General features: G+C 49.3%; 1 protein-coding gene across 1 annotated transcript in view; it reads right to left on the bottom strand.

Moving 5' to 3' along the window:
* Positions 1-8,530, bottom strand: part of LOC140393558 (LITAF domain-containing protein-like) — a 51,395-nt gene extending 42,865 nt beyond the window's left edge. The window contains exon 1 of the mRNA XM_072479848.1: positions 8,473-8,530. The gene's annotated coding sequence lies outside the window, so the exon portion shown is untranslated. The remainder of the gene's footprint in view (positions 1-8,472) is intronic.
* Between the last annotated feature and the right edge of the window lie 8,419 nt (positions 8,531-16,949).

Below are 16,949 nucleotides of genomic sequence, written 5' to 3'. Positions count from 1 at the left end.
CCACCTGGCACATCCTCTAAACCCTGCCCAATCCATCCCTCACACTCTACCTCTAACGTATGTGGTGCACCCGTGTTAACTTAACTGTTGTCTAACTTCCTTATCTTACCGTTCATTCTAGATGTGACACCAGACAGCACGTCAGATGTGGAGGTTACCCTCTGAACTGAGGTGCCTTTGGCAGCTGTCCTCTGGAGGGCCTGGACCATGATGGGCCCGGCTGACTTTCGGGTGTCACTGGTTACAATTTGACACCCTGTTCTGCCCGCTGCCCGTGAGATGGGCCAGTGTCAGGTGGGGTGGGGGGGATTCAGAAGCGCTGAGATGTTCCAGCACCTCCTCTGTGGGAGGAACCTCCATGGACCCCTTGACTTCCTCCTCCCTCGGAGTGCTCCATAGCCCTTGGGCTATTCCATGGGTCAGAGGTGAATCTGGAGTGAGCTCTCGAGGCTCCACTACCATCTGGCGCTGCCAGTCCTCGAGGCCCGCTCTTGTCTCAACCAAGGTCTTGATGCCATCAACCATGGAGCACAGAGACTGGGCCACATCCCTCAGTGAGTGAGTCATGTTCCTCTCTGCCTGGCCCAGATCATTCAGCACCCGGCCAATGCTCTTGACTCCCTCAGCCATTCACCTTTGTGACTGGGCCAAGCTATGGAGGGCTGCAGCAATGTCCATGTGGGCCGTGTATATGTCTGCCTGTGACTGGGCTTGCCTGTCCTGAGCCTTAGCCATCGACCATACAGTATGCCCCAAGCCTTGGACGTCTTGACCCATGGCTCTGACTTCTTGCCCCTGTGGACGCTATCCATTCAATGATGGCCTGGGTACCACGCATTGTCGGTGCCGTCTCATTTGCTTGAAGATGGTTGGACTCCTCCAGCTGCACCTGCAGGTGCTGGAAAGTTGCTGACAGCCCCTCCTGTAGATTCTGGTTCTGTGTCTGCATCTCCACCAGTGATATGATCATTCATTCCAAAAACGCGATATCTGTCCTGACTACAGCTAGTTCCTGCGACCGGGCAACTCTCTGATTGTCCACTCCCTTGGGAGTCCCAATCTCCACCTGATGTGCTGCAACATGTGTGAAGTGCGCACCAGATGGTGACCCAGGAGCTAAAATGACCCACCAAAGTGATGGTCTCTGCGATAGTGGAGGGTGCAAGTGAAAGCAGTGCCGAGAAGTCCATGTCATCTCCGGCTGTGCTGGGGTTGTGCCTGAGGGCAAGGTACCCCAGTCGGGCCGGCCTGGTATAGACCATAGAATTTACAGTGCAGAAGGAGACCATTTGGCCCATCGAGTCTGCACCAGTTCTTGCAAAGAGCACCCTACCCAAGCCTACACCTTCACCCTATCCCACTAACCCCTCCCAACACTAAGGGCAATTTTGGACACGAAGGGCAATTTTAGCATGGCCAATCCACCGTTGGCGATACTGCAAGACAAAAGACAAGACACATGGTGAGATATTGGGAAGGAGTGGTCTGGGGAAGTGGGGTGACTCACTTGCTATAGGGACATAATTTTGCATTAGGGGGTCCCTTGGTTGTCACATGCCAATCTCCGCCTCAGAGATAGCCCTCTCCTGCACCTCTCTGGATAATGCCATCACCCTCTTCTCGGCGGGGGTGAGAGCTAGGAGATCCATGTCACTCCCTCCAGTCTTCTCCCGCTCTCTTCTGTCATGGGCTTTTGTTTCCTGGGGACACATAAAGGACATGGTGAGACACATGGAAGCGAGTTACATGGGAGGTCTGTAGCTGGTGGCATGTGTGAGCAAGGCCCAAAGAGGACAATACAGGTGTTGTGATTTGGTGCAAGGTAGGATATGAGGGAGATGTGGGCAGGTGGGTTTTGATTGGCCTATATTAGAGTGGGGGTGATGTAAGGAGTGAGGGACAGAGGTGATGCCAGGGAACAGAGGTGGTGATTCACCCGAGCTGCCCTAAGGAGGTTGTTCATCTCCTTGCAACACTGTGCGCCAGTTCATCTGGTGAGGCTGGCAGCACTCATGGTCTCTGCCACCTCTACCCAGGCATGGATGACGACGGTGGGCAATAGACTCCTGCCCACCCTGGGAACAGGGAATCCCACCTCTCCTCCACCACATCCAACATTCTATTGCAGGCATTTTCAAAGTCGGGGTCGCGACCTGTGGGAGGGTCGTGAAACCGTCCATCGCAGTGCTCCCTATTGCACAAATTCATGCGCAACAGCCGCAGCAACCAGCTTTTAACAATGCCGGCTTTGAGCGGCCTTCAAAATGACCGCCGCAACCTTATAGAAAAATGCGGACGCATTGCGCATGTGTGCCTGCTCATCAGTGCTCATGCACACGGTACTGTGCATACGCATGCGTAGTGCCCGCTTTTTTTATATGGTCGCGGCCGTCATTTTGAAGGCCACTCCCAGCCAGCAGTGTTAAAAGACGACTGCTGCGGCTGTTGTGCGCGTATTTGCGCAATCGGAGATGCAAGAGAAGATTTTTTTCAAATTTGATGTAATCGTCCTGCCTGAAGGGAGGCAGAGAACAGGTCTCGCCCCCCGAACGTCGACGTCACGTGCTTTGTGCGCGATTGCAATTCCTCCATTTTGTCAGCAGCAAACAAGTAAATGAGGACCAAGCAGGCTCACCTCTCGCATTAAAGGTAAGAGAAAATGGTGGTTTGCGAATGTCGGCCTGCGTGCGTCGCGAAGGTCGGCCCTCGTGAGTCGCGAAGGTCGGCCGACGTGGGTCGCGAAGGTCGGTCGCCATGGGTCGCGGAGGTCGGCCGGCGTGGGTCCCGAAGGTCGGCCGGCGTGGGTCCCGAAGTTGGCCGGTTGGTAAAAATGGGTCCTCGGAAAAAGTTTGAAAACCACTGTTCTATTGATCTCCGACTCAAATCTCGGAGCCGTTATCTTCTGTGCCAGCGTCTTGGCTGGAATAAGATTGTGTGGAGAGTGGAGTGCTTATAAGCAGATCCAGATTGTCAGACTCTCCAGCATCAATTCCAGTCCCAGCCAAATCAATGCTAGCGGGAATGAGGATCGCTCTCGATTCGCGTGGGCTGAGGTACTGGACCATTAACATGTCATGAATTGCTCAGGGAATAACGTTCCCAATGGTAATGCGAACCGCACGCAATTCAGTGCTAGTGTCAACACTTTGTCTCTCAAACAGAGACTTTTGTCCATTATCTTTGTTCTACTTTAATAAATACTTTGTTGTTGCTTAATGAAAGAGAGATTTTATTTCTCATTATTTCCGCAAACATTGCTCACTAATCTGTAAAAACAATGCACCACATGAAACCAACATTTAAGGTTGGAACACTCTCGCACAAAGCATCACCAGGGCTTTGTAACAGGAGCCATGGCAAGTTCCTGCACGTTCTTGTGAATGTCACACACTGCTGCTACTATTCATTGGTGGTGGAGTTAGCGAATGTTTATGGTGGTGAATGGTTGCCAATCAAATGGGTTGCTATGTCCTGCATAGGATTTGGATTTGTTCTATTGTCACGTGTATCGAGGTGCAGTGAAAAATATTGTCCTACGTACAGTCCAGAGAGATTATTCCATACATGGAAAAAGACATGGAGCATACATAAATACACAATGTAAATAGTGCCAATCTTCTTGCAATTTGGAGCTGCACTCATCCAGGCAAGAGTAGAGTGTTCAACCACACTCCTGACTTGTGCCTTACAGATGATGGGCATGCTTTGGGGAGTCAGGAGGTGAGTTACTTGTCACTGAAGCCCCCCACCCCCCCAGTCTGTGACTTGGTCTTGCAGCTACAGTATTTTAATGGCTGATCCAGTTCAGTTACTGATCAATAGTAACCCACAGGATGTTGATGGTGGGGGACTCAATGCTATTAAATGTCAAGGGATGATGATTAGATACTCTCTTGTTAGAGATGGTCATTACCTGGTACTTGTGCGACACCATTGGTACTTGGATTTCATCAGCCCAAGTCTGCACGTTGTCCGGGACCTGTTTCATATGGACATGGATTGCTTTGGTATCTGAGGAGTTGCGAATGATATTTTACGCTGCAATCATCAGCGAACATCTCTACATCTGACCTTATGGTGGAGGGAGGTCATTGATGCAGGGAGTTAGTGGTGTGACCCAGGGTAATGCTCTGGAGTCGTGGGTTCGATTCACATCATGACAGAGGGTGGAATTTAAATTCAATTAAAAAAACTTGGAATTAAGTCTAATGATGACATGAAATGATTGCCGATTGTCATTTGCTTCACTAATGTCCTTAAGGGAAGGAAATCTGCCATCCTTACCTGATCTGACCTACATGTGACTCCAGACCCACAGCAATGTGATTGACTCTTAACTGCCCCCCACTGAAATGGCTTAGCCAGGCACTGAACTCAAGGGCAATTAGGGATAGCCAACTAATGCTGACCCAGCCAGTGATGCCCACATCCCAAGAACAAATTTTAAAAATGCAGTAGCTGAAGATGATTGAACATTTTTGGTCTGAGTTAGGTACACTTTTCTCTTGCGTTGCCAGATTCAAATCAGTTACATTTGGAAAGATGGAAATGCTAATTATACTGGGTGGCGTTTTGACACATTCTGAGCCAAGAGAATTCATGGGGCAAACATGAAATGGTTGAGGGTGGCACTGCAGCACTGTGGTCAGCACTGCTGCCTCACAGCATCAGGGACCCGGGTTTGATTCAGGCCTTGGGTGACTATGTGGAGTTTGCACGTTCTCCCTGTGTCTGCGTGGGTTTCCTCCGGGTGCTCCGGTTTCCTCCCACAGTCCAAAGATGTGCGGGTTACGTGGGTTGGCAGTGACCAAGACGGTGGGGTTACGGGGATAGGGTGGAGGACTGGGCCTGGGTAGGGTGCTCTTTCAGAAGGTTGGTGCTAACTCGATGGGCCGAATGATCTCCTTCTGCACTGTAGGGATTCTATGGATACTTTGAATATGAAAATGAATTGCTTGTATTCATTTTGGTTTTTGCAATTCCATCTTTCTATTTCTTTTTTCCAGAAATGCAAGTCCATGAGAATGCCAAACGTTTGATCGTGGCACCAATTGAAGATAAACTTAGTACTTGTTTTATTTTGTCCTATTGTCATTTCTTGTGGGAGGTAAATTCTTGTTCAAACACCGTCAAGTCTGATCAGATTCCAGGATTTATCAACAAGTTTTGTTTTTTAATTTCCGTCATTGATTGCAATCAGAACATTCCTCCACTCATTATTGTACATCTTTCTATTTTGTCAACCTTAACACAGTAGGTTATACTGATTCTTTAAGAAACATTTTCCCTTTGAGTTCACCAGTGCTATAAAAGCTAAACAATGCTGAGATGAGTTGTTTCCTTAAAATCGATCGGTGTCTTCAATTGATTCAAAAAATCTGACTTCAGGCATAAAGATTTCTCCAGAAGCTGAAAATCGAGGCCATGTGTAGAGGACAGCAAGTGTCCAACTAGGTCACCAAGGGCCTGTACAATCTTTGGAGACAGATCTTTCCAGAACTATAAAGGTACATTAACAAATTACACTGCTATTAATGTATAAATGGGCCAATAAGAGATATACAAACCTCTAAAATGTGTTGGTTCAGTTATGTGACTGAACCATTTGTTTCACACAAGGGGGATCTCACTCTACTGTGCTGACACTTGGAGCCATTAAGCTCTTAAATACTGTAATTTCCTCTCCTTTCCCACACTCTCTCCCCCCCTCCCCCCCCCCTCTCCCCCCCCCCCCCCATTTCCCACACTGTCTCTCTCACTTTACATTTCCCCTCTGTCTCTCTCTCTTACACTCCGCCTTTCCCAACCTGTCTCTCTGACTTCCCCTTTACAACTGTGTGTGTCTGTTTCTCATTCTCACACTCCCCTCTTTCTCACTCCTTTCTGAAACACATATTTTTTATCTCAGCACACGCCACAGGCGGGATTCTCCGCAATCGGCGCGATGTTCGCCGACCGGCGCCAAAAATGGCGCAAATCAGTCCAGCATCGTGCCCCCCCAAAGGTGCAGAATTCTCCACATCTTGAGGGGCCGAGCCCTCACCTTGAGGGGCTAGGCCCGTGCCGGATTGATTTCCGCCCCGCCAGCTGGCGGGAAAGGCCTTTGGTGCCCCGCCAGCTGGCGGGAAAGGCCTTTGGTGCCCCGCCAGCTGGCGCGGAAATGACTTTGCCGTGCGGCGCATGCACAGGAGTGTCAGCGGCCGCTCACGGCATCCCCGCGCATGCGCAGTGGAGGGGGTCTCTTCCGCCTCCGCCATAGTGGAGACCATGGCGAAGGCGGAAGGAAAAGAGTGCCCCCACGGCACAGGCCCGCCCGCGGATCGGTGGGCCCCGATCGTGGGCCAGGCCACCGTAGGGGCACCCCCCGGGGCCAGATCGCCCCGCGCCCCCCCCAGGACCCCGGAGCCCGCCCGCGCCGCCTTGTCCCGCCGGTAAGAGAGGTGGTTTGATTCTCGCCGGCGGGACAGGCATTCCAGCAGCGGGACTTCGGCCCATCGCGGGCTGGAGAATCGCCGGGGGGGGGGCCCGGCAACCGGCGCGGCGCGATTCCCACCCCCGCCGAATATCCGGTGCCGGAGGATTCGGTAACCGGCAGAGGCGAGATTCACGCCAGCCCCCGGCGATTCTCCGAACTGGCGGGGGGTTGGAGAATCCTGCCCCACATGTTTGAGCTCCAAAACGTTCCACCACCAGCACCATGACCAATAAATCAATTCTTCCAAACAGGAAAATCGACTGTATTCAAACTGAGCGAGTATCCCCCAATGGGAGTGTTCTGACATAGTGGCCAACCAACGGCCCTCAAATGTTCCTAACCAGTCAGGTCAGAGTTGAGCTGTGCAATCCCAATCTACTTGGGCAAAGAAAAGTTTGCAGGTTTGTTCTGGCCACTGGCGATAGAATTGCACAAGGTTTAGTTTCTATTGTAGTCAATGAGAAGTCCCGAAAAGGTGAGTCAAAAGTTGTTTATTTCCGACTCACAGCTAGGAAATACAGCGACTAAGCAACACTCCAAGTCCCAGCCGGGACCATCCTCAGATGCCGACTCCCTCTTTTATCTCGGGGAATTAAGGAGCCCACTGTTGGGCCTCCGCCCAGGGGGGAGCTCACATTCCATGAGCCCCACGGGGAGATCGATCGGCTCATCCCCGTGGGTCACATGGGGGTTATAACAGTTTTGATGGTGGAAGATGTTTGAAGATTCCATTAAACATTCGCCGCCTAGGGCGGAACGGTGGTGCAGTGGTTAACACTGCAGCCTCACGGCATTGAGGTCCCTGGTTCGATCCCGGCCCCGGGTCACTGTCCGTGTGGAGTTTGCACATTCTCCCCGTGTCTGCGTGGGTCTAACCCCCACAACCCAAAGATGTGCAGGGTAGGTGGATTGGTCATGCTAAATTAATTGAAAAAAACATAATTGGATGCTCTAAATTTATAAAAGAAAAAACATTCACCCCCAAATATGACTGCTCATATATTCACTGACAAAATTAGCCTGCTTTGAAAACTCCTGCAGAAACCATCACTCTCAGCCATTCACACATTTGATACAAAAACACAACCTGGAATATTTTGTAGTATCTCTGTTTAGAAACAGGCGTGCATTTGGTTGGGATGACACTTAAATTGCGAAGTATTTGAGATTAATTTATCCAAAATTCAGACACATACAATTAGCACAGTCGTTATCACTGTTGCTTCACAGCTCCAGGGTCCCAGGTTCGATTCCTGGCTTGGGTCACTGTCTGTGTGGAGTCTGCATGTTCTCTCCGTGTCTGCATGGGTTTCCTCCGGCTCTCTCTGTGTACCCGAACAAGTGCTGGAATGTGGCGACTAGGGACTTTTCACAGTAACTTCATTGCAGTGTTAATGTAAGCCTACTTTTGACATTAAAGATTATTATTAGTATTATAGTATTGAGTCTCTATCTGGATGTGAGTGTCTGGGGGTGTTGACTGGTCCAAGCTCTGTTAGACAGGCTGCTTCCCAGCAATCCCCACGGAAATTTGTTTCCTCATCCATCAATGCTCCAAAAATCTCAGAATATCACAAACGCCCCTTCGACATCTTTAGTTTAATCCCCCAAAAAATCAAGTACAGAAATCCACCAGTCATTGCAGCTTTGGACAGACTTAACCCAATATTCCCAAAAGATCTAATCGTAAAAAAACCTCCAGGCATTCTTCACCAAGCTAGCTACAAAGGGGCAAGTGACCAGCCCGTTAACCAACTTTTTTTAAAGGTGGACCCAAAACTCATAGAAAATCCAACAAACCAAATACATAAAAATCCACAAGCCTGGTAAATCATTGCACATTTTTGTTAAAAAAGGGTAGATAGGTGACTTTTACAAGCAATGACAAATATTTCTAACATCACGGATATTATTTATACCATTAATAGAACCGTTTGTTTTGTTAACGATTCCTGAACTACAAGCAAAATAGATCATTTTAACTCAATCGCTCAAACCTGCTTTCCAGAAAGAAACGAGCTTCTGCAGTGAATCCAGCAGTAAAGAATGGGCTCCAGTAATCCAGGTAAGTTTCCTGCAGCAGAGTGGGAGTGTCCGGATTTAACTGACGTTATTGTGTTGAAAAGAAAAGCTGATCAATTGGCCGGACTCTTACTCTGCTAAACACAGAAATTATGTAGATGCTAAGGAATTGTGAAAATGCTTTGAATTGTATATAGGGTTAGTTTAATTATACTGTAATCAAAATGCACACAGGTTGTTCACCTAGGCCTTCTGCGACGTTAAACTTTAATACCATCGCGTGTAAATGTGGAAAGAAACTGGAACAAGTGTAGGAAAACGTAATTCATTTTTTAAAAATGTTAATGCAGCATTGCTTCCCTAATTGAAAACTGGCACTGTTAAGGGAACGAGGTGTTAGGCTGAGGAGAATTGTAGGCGATGGCAGTGGTATATACACTGATATAAGGACCATTGTACTGCATAGCAACTCAATGATAATTCCAATGAAAAAGTTTCAATGATGTTTACATCTAAAGTTATTACAGTTTAAGCTTCTATAAAGGATAAACATCATGGATATACACACTAGTGAAGCTCGGATGCTGAGAGGTTATTTCCCCTTGTGAAAGAGTCGCGGACCAGAGGGCATAATCTCAGATTCAGGGGTTGTCCATTGTAAACAGAGATGAAGAGGAATTTCTTCTCTCAGAGGGTAGTGAATCTGTGAAATCCTTTACGCAGAGAGCTGTAGAGGATGAGTCGTTAAGTATATTCAAGGCTGAGATAGACAGATTTACAATCATTAAGGGAATCAAGGATTAAGAGGATAGGGCAGGAAAGTGGAGTTGAGGATTATCAGATCAGATCATTCATGATCTCATTGAATGGCAGACCAGACTTGATGGGCCAAGTGGCCTATTTCAGCTTCTGTGTCTTATGGCCTTGTGGATGATGCAGCTCACTGCACTGTGGACGGTTGTGATGAAAAGGTCATTGGTAAACTCTATTTCTCTCTCCACTCATGCTGACAATTTCCAGCATTTTTGTTCTTATTTCAGATTTCCACCATCTGTTGGATTTAACTTTTGTATTAAGATCATTTTTAAAAATTCATTCTTCAATGGATGTGGGCATTGCTGGCCCTGTCAGCATTTATTGTCCATCCCTAATGGAACTTGAGAAGGTGGTGGCGAACTACTTTCTTGAAAAGCTGCAGTCCCTGAGGTGTAGGTACACCCACAGTGCTGTTAGCGGGAGAGTTCCCAGTGACCGTGAAGGAACAGCGATATATTTTCAGGTCAGGATGGTGAGTGACTTGGAGGGGGACCTCCAGGTGGTGGTGTTCCCAGGTATCTCCTGCTCTTGTCCTTCTAGATGGTAGTGATTGTGGGTTTGGAAGTTGCTAAGGATCCTTGGGGAGTTCCTAAAGTGCATCTTATAGATGTACACGCGGCTGCTCGATTGGACCTGCCTCCACCACACTTTCAGGCAGTGCATTCCAGAGACAAATCACCTGTGTGGAAGATTTTTAACGCATCACAATTGCTTCTTTTGCAAATCACTTTAAATCTGCGCCCTCTTGTTCTTGATCCTTTTATGAACAGTAACAGTTTCTCCTTATCTACCCTGTCCAGCCCCCTCGTGATTTTCAACATTTCTATCAAATCATTGAATCATAGAAGCTCGACACTGCAGAAGGAGGCCACTCGGCTCATTGCGTCCGCACCGACCCCTGAAAAAAGCACCATACCTAGGCCCATACCCCATCCTATCGTAACCCAGTAATGCCAACTGACCTTTTTGGACACTAAGGAGCAATTTAGCATGGCCAATCCACCTAACCTGCACATCTTTGGACTGTGGGAGGAAACTGGAGCACCCAGAGGAAACCCACGCAGACACTGGGAGAACATGCAAACTCCACACAGTTGCACAAGGCTGGATTTGAACTGGGGTCCCTGGCGCTGTCAGACAGCAGTGCTAACCACTGTGCCACCGTGCCATCCATCTTAGCCTTCTCATGGCCTTCTCTCCATTGAGAACAGTCCTAACCTCTCCAATATAGTCTCATAACTGAAGTTTCTCATCCTTGGAACCATTCTTCTGTAAACCACTTCTGAATTCTCTCCAATGCGTTCACATTCTTCCTATACTGTGGCGCCCAGAACTGTACCGGCATCATTGCGCACACCCGCGATATTTCAGTCGGTGGGCGGATCAGCATTACCTGAGATGGGTATTGTTTACTCAGCAGGGATCGCCCCCTCCACTGTGGAGGACAGGGAACAAAGAGGGATGACACCTAGTGGTCGTAGGCATCCACCTCGGGCAGAGGCGCAGGAACTGGATCGTGAGGACCAACAGAGAGGACAAGGAGGCCGCCCCTGGAGAAGACGTCATTACCATGCTCAGGCCATGGCGTACAGGCTGCGATCACATTACTTGGACAAGACAGAGGTCCAGTGCCACAGGAGGTTCCTGCTTTCAAGGGAAGCCGTGACAACCATCCGCCAGATGATTGGCTGAGATAGTCACAAATTTGTGGGTGGACACTCAATGCCTGTGGCTCTGAAGGCCATTGTGGCACTAAATATTTATGCTTCTTGATTGTTCCAGGACACTGTGGGTGATCTCTGTGGAGTCCCGCAGTCAGTTATACACAGCTGTGTCAAGCTGATCACTGATTCTATATTCAGGTGGCTGAGAACATTCATTCATTTCAGGACAGACCAAGTCAGGCAGACTGAGTAGATGAGAGAATTTGCCACAATTGCTGTTTTCCCCCCCGCATCCAGGATGACATAGATTGCACCCATGTGGCTATCAGGGTGCCAGCTGACCAGCCAGGCAACCTCAATTGGCACGGACTCGGAGGATGGTTCTGTGACTGGCAGAGAGGCGGTGGAGATGCTGCCCTCGTCCGCGATGCCATGAGAGGAGATGACAAGGCACCTTGGCCACCATTGCAAGGTGTGCCTGGACCCTTCTGCTTGCCACTAAAGGATGGCATCGAAGAGACTGTTGCCACATCCTTCCCCCACACTGGAAGTGACTTCTTGAGTTTAGTGCCTATGTGAGGGCTCACATATCTGAATGTAACCCCAGGAAAGGCTCATTCGATCCTAGAGTTGCCTCTATGAGTCGCCAGTCTCTCAATGGGTGAGGCTGTGTGCTTGGAGCTCAGAGTCACAGCAGCACTCATGCTTTGCAAAGACCACTCCATGAGAGAGCCCATGGCACGCCGACCCTCAGGGATCTCCGTCAGATCTCTCTGCGCATCCCCTGGACAGCCAGCTTTTGCTGCCTTACTGACGATTCCAGAGTCTCATTATCATCCTCCTGGGGCTCAGCATGGTCCTAGTCTCCAACATTCCTCCGACTATCAGCACACTAGCCACTCCCTGTCCCCACCATCTACACCAGTGAGCATGATGTGCCCTCACTGCTGTGCATTACCAACGTTCCCAAAACGGTTATGCCCGCCGATTTGCCACGGTTGAATCCAGCGAGTTGTCATGCTGTGGTATCAACGGAGGGTCGTGGTTTCTTGGCTGGCCAGGTGGACGGTTAATCTGAGGGATGGAAACAAGAATTAATTTTCAACATATGCTGCCCATTGTGAATGGTCTCAGTTGCATCGAAGTGTCTCAGTGACTGGCACATACCTGACGTTGTTCTGAGGGATGAGATGTCCATTCATCACTTTCACCCGCATCCTGTCATGATTCTACCCACTGGGCTCTTAGCTTCCTCTGAGCAGCCAGCCTCAACATGACCTGATGACCTCACTCCCCACTCGCAGTCAAGCTGCAGGGCTCCCATCTCATGAATGGTGAGGATGGCTAGGTGTGCTACCCCACCACTAGTGGCAGTTCTCTCTTGGTTGTTGTGGCTATATTTCTCGTGTAAGTAAGTGCAGAGCTCAATTGAGTACTCAACTCTCTACCTTCATGCTGCCCTCTAACTCAGATCACCTACAAGAGGCTAGAAAACATCACCACCCGTTTGAACATCTGACCCTTTGTTGAGTCCAAGCTTCAGATTCATCTCTCCAGCCTTCAGGCACACCGGCATAAGTGTGACCTGAACCTCCCTGAAACCCACACGCTTGATTGCAATAATGAACAAACACCCTTCCTCTGTCCCACACACTGCACAATGCCCATTCATCACTTACCCATGCCAAATGCAGTAGTCAAAGAACAAAGAACAAAGAAAGGTACAGCACAGGAACAGGCCCTTCGGCCCTCCAAGCCTGTGCCGACCATGCTGCCCGACTAAACTAAAATCTTCTCCACTTCCGGGGTCCGTATCCCTCTATTCCCATCCTATTCATGTATTTGTCAAGATGCCCCTTAAACGTCACTACCATCCCTGCTTCCACCACCTCCTCCGGCAGCTAGTTCCAGGCACCCACTACCCTCTGTGGAAAAAACTTGCCTCGTACATCTACTCTAAACCTTGCCCCTCGCACCTTAAACCTATGCCCCCTAGTAATTGACCCCTCTACCCTGGTAAAAAGCCTCTGACTATCCACTCTGTCTATGCCCCTCATAATTTTGTAGACCTCTATCAGTCGCCCCTCAACTTCCGTCATTCCAGTGAGAACAAACCGAGTTTATTCAACCTCTCCTCATAGCTAGTGCCCTCCATACCAGGTAACATCCTGGTAAATCTCTTCTGCACCCTCTTTAAAGCCTCCACATCCTTCTGGTAGTGTGGTGACTGTCATAATATACACCAGTATATCATGGTGCAGACACACACACTGATGGACACACAGCAAGACCAATCAACACACACAGCACCGCAGCCAATCACCAGTTAGAGCACACAAACTATATAGACAGAGGGCATCAGAGTTCCCGTTCATTCGGGATGCAGCCTCTCAGAAGGACAGAGCTTACAGCTTACAGCACAGATCCTCACCATGTGCTGAGTGCATAGACTGGTTAGGACAGGCATAGGTGTTTAATTTAATCTAACATTGTGTTAACCCACAGTGAAAGTATGTTCAACAGTTTCTAACTTAATAAAATAGTGTTGTACTATTTTAAGTGTTGGTGGCCTGTATGTGTTCCACGGATCCAGAGCACCCAATGCATCAGCGACCAGAATTGAACACTATACTCCAAGTGTGGCCTAACTAAGGTTCTATACAGCTGCAACATGACTTGCCAATTTTTATACTCAATGCCCCGGCCAATGAAGGCAAGCATGCCGTATGCCTCTTGACTACCTTCTCCACCTGTGTTTTTTTTTTTAAATATATTTTATTCAAGATTTTTTGGCCAAACATAACAGTACGTAGTGTTTCTTTTAAACAACAATAAAGCAATATAAGTAACAGTGGCCAGTTTTAAACAAATAAATAAATAATATATGAACAGAAACAAAAACCAAACTAAATGGCAACTGCCTTGTCAAAAATAAATACTCTCCAAAGATACAATCCAACAGTCCAATATACAATACCTAAAACAAGTGCCTATACATATACAATAACATCCCTGAGAGTCCGTCCGATTCCTCCCCCCCCCCCCTGGGTTGCTGGTGGTGTCTTCTTCTTTTCCATTCCCTCTATCTTTCTGTGAGGTAGTCGACGAACGGTTGCCACCGCCTGGTGAACCCTTGAGCCGAACCCCTTAGTACGAACTTAATCCGTTCTAACTTTATAAACCCTGCCATGTCGTTTATCCAGGTCTCCACACCCGGGGGTTTGGCTTCCTTCCACATTAACAATATCCTGCGCCGGGCTACTAGGGACACAAAGGCCAAAACATCAGCCTCTCTCGCCTCCTGCACTCCCGGCTCTTCTGCAACCCCAAATATAGTCAACCCCCAGCTTGGTTCGACCTGGACCCCCACCACCTTCGAAAGCACCTTTGCCACCCCCACCCAAAACCCCTGTAGTGCCGGGCATGACCAGAACATGTGGGTGTGATTCGCTGGGCTTCTCGAGCATCTCGCACACCTATCCTCTACCCCCAAAAATTTACTGAGCCGTGCTCCAGTCATATGCGCCCTGTGTAACACCTTAAATTGTATCAGGCTTAGCCTGGCACATGAGGACGATGAGTTTACCCTACGTAGGGCATCAGTCCACAGCCCCTCCTCAATCTCCTCCCCCAGCTCTTCTTCCCATTTCCCTTTCAGCTCATCTACCATGATCTCCCCCTCGTCCCTCATTTCCCTATATATGTCCGACACCTTACCATCCCCCACCCATGTCTCTGAGATCACTCTATCCTGCACCTCCTGCGTCGGGAGCTGCGGGAATTCCCTCACCTGTTGCCTCGCAAAAGCCCTCAGTTGCATATACCGAAATGCATTCCCTTGGGGCAACCCATATTTTTCCGTCAGCGCTCCCAGACTCGCAAACGTCCCATCTACGAACAGATCTCTCAATTGTGCTACCCCTGCTCTTTGCCATGCTCCAAATCCCCCATCCATTCTCCCCGGAACAAACCTATGGTTATTTCTTATCGGGGACCGCACCGAGGCTCCCATCTTTCCCCCATGCCGTCTCCACTGCCCCCAAATTTTCAATGTAGCCACCACCACCGGGCTTGTGGTGTATTTCTTCGGTGAGAACGGCAATGGTGCCGTCACCATAGCTTGTAGGCTAGTCCCCCTGCAGGACGCCCTCTCCAATCTCTTCCACGCCGCTCCCTCCTCTTCTCCCATCCACTTACACACCATTGAAATATTGGCGGCCCAGTAGTACTCACTTAGGCTCGATAGTGCCAGCCCCCCCCCCTGTCCCTACTACGCTGCAAAAATCCCCTCCTCACTCTCGGGGTCTTCCCGGCCCACACAAAACTCATAATATTCTTCTCGATTCTTTTGAAAAAAGCCTTCGTGACCACCACTGGGAGGCACTGAAACACAAAAAGGAATCTCGGGAGGACCACCATTTTAACCGCCTGCACCCTACCTGCCAGTGACAGGGACACCATGTCCCATCTCTTAAAGTCCTCCTCCATCTGTTCCACCAACCGCGTTAAATTAAGCCTATGTAATGCACCCCAATTCTTGGCTATCTGGATCCCCAAGTACCGAAAGTCCCTTGTTACCTTCCTCAACGGTAAATCCTCTATTTCTCTGCTCTGCTCCCCTGGATGCACCACAAACAACTCACTTTTCCCCATGTTCAATTTATACCCTGAAAAATCCCCAAACTCCCCAAGTATCCGCATTATCTCTGGCATCCCCTCCGCCGGGTCCGCCACATATAGCAACAAATCATCCGCATACAGAGATACCCGGTGTTCTTCTCCTCCCCTGAGTACTCCCCTCCACTTCCTGGAACCCCTCAATGCTATGGCCAGGGGCTCAATCGCCAGTGCAAACAATAACGGGGACAGAGGACATCCTTGCCTCGTCCCTCTATGGAGCCGAAAATAATCAGACCCCCGTCCATTCGTGACCACGCTCGCCATCGGGGCCCTATACAGCAACTGTACCCATCTGATATACCCATCTCCAAAGCCAAATCTCCTCAGCACCTCCCACAAATAATCCCACTCCACTCTATCAAATGCTTTCTCGGCATCCATCGCCACCACTATCTCCGCTTCCCCCTCTGGTGGGGGCATCATCATTACCCCTAGCAGCCTCCGTATATTTGTATTCAGCTGTCTCCCCTTCACAAACCCAGTTTGGTCCTCATGAACCACCCCCGGGACACAATCCTCTATCCTCGTTGCCATTACCTTGGCCAGAATCTTAGCGTCCACATTCAGGAGGGAAATAGGCCTATAGGACCCGCATTGCAGCGGGTCTTTTTCCTTCTTTAGGAGGAGCGATATCGTTGCCTCTGAAATAGTCGGGGGCAGCTGCCCCCTTTCCCTCGCCTCATTAAAGGTTCTCATCAGTAGCGGGGCCAGCAAGTCCATATATTTCCTATAGAATTCAACTGGGAATCCGTCTGGTCCCGGGGCCTTCCCCGCCTGCATGCTCCCAATTCCTTTCACTACTTCCTCCGTCTCAATCTGTGCTCCCAGTCCCGCCCTCTCCTGCTCCTCCACCTTAGGAAATTCCAGCTGATCCAGAAAGCACATCATTCTCTCCTTCCCATCCAGGGGCTGAGCTTCATATAATCTTTCATAAAATGCCTTGAACACTCCATTCACTCTCTCCGCTCCCCGCTCCATCTCTCCCTCCTCATCTCTCACCCCCCCCTATCTCCCTCAGTTGGTGGGCCAGCAACCTGCTCGCCTTCTCCCCATATTCGTACTGTACACCCTGTGCCTTCCTCCATTGTGCCTCTGCATTACCCGTAGTCAACAAGTCAAATTCTACATGTAGCCTTTGCCTTTCCCTGTACAGTCCCTCCTCCGGTGCCTCCGCATATTGTCTGTCCACCCTCAGAAGTTCTTTCAACAACCGCTCCCTTTCCCTACCCTCCTGCTTTCCTTTATGTGCCCTAATAGATATCAGCTCCCCTCTAACCACTGCCTTCAGCGCC

The sequence above is a fragment of the Scyliorhinus torazame genome, chromosome 17, assembly GCF_047496885.1.
Source record: "Scyliorhinus torazame isolate Kashiwa2021f chromosome 17, sScyTor2.1, whole genome shotgun sequence".
Classification (NCBI taxonomy): domain Eukaryota; kingdom Metazoa; phylum Chordata; class Chondrichthyes; order Carcharhiniformes; family Scyliorhinidae; genus Scyliorhinus; species Scyliorhinus torazame.
The sequence above is the reverse complement of the archived record's forward strand: the minus strand, read 5'-3'. Positions and strand labels throughout refer to the sequence as shown.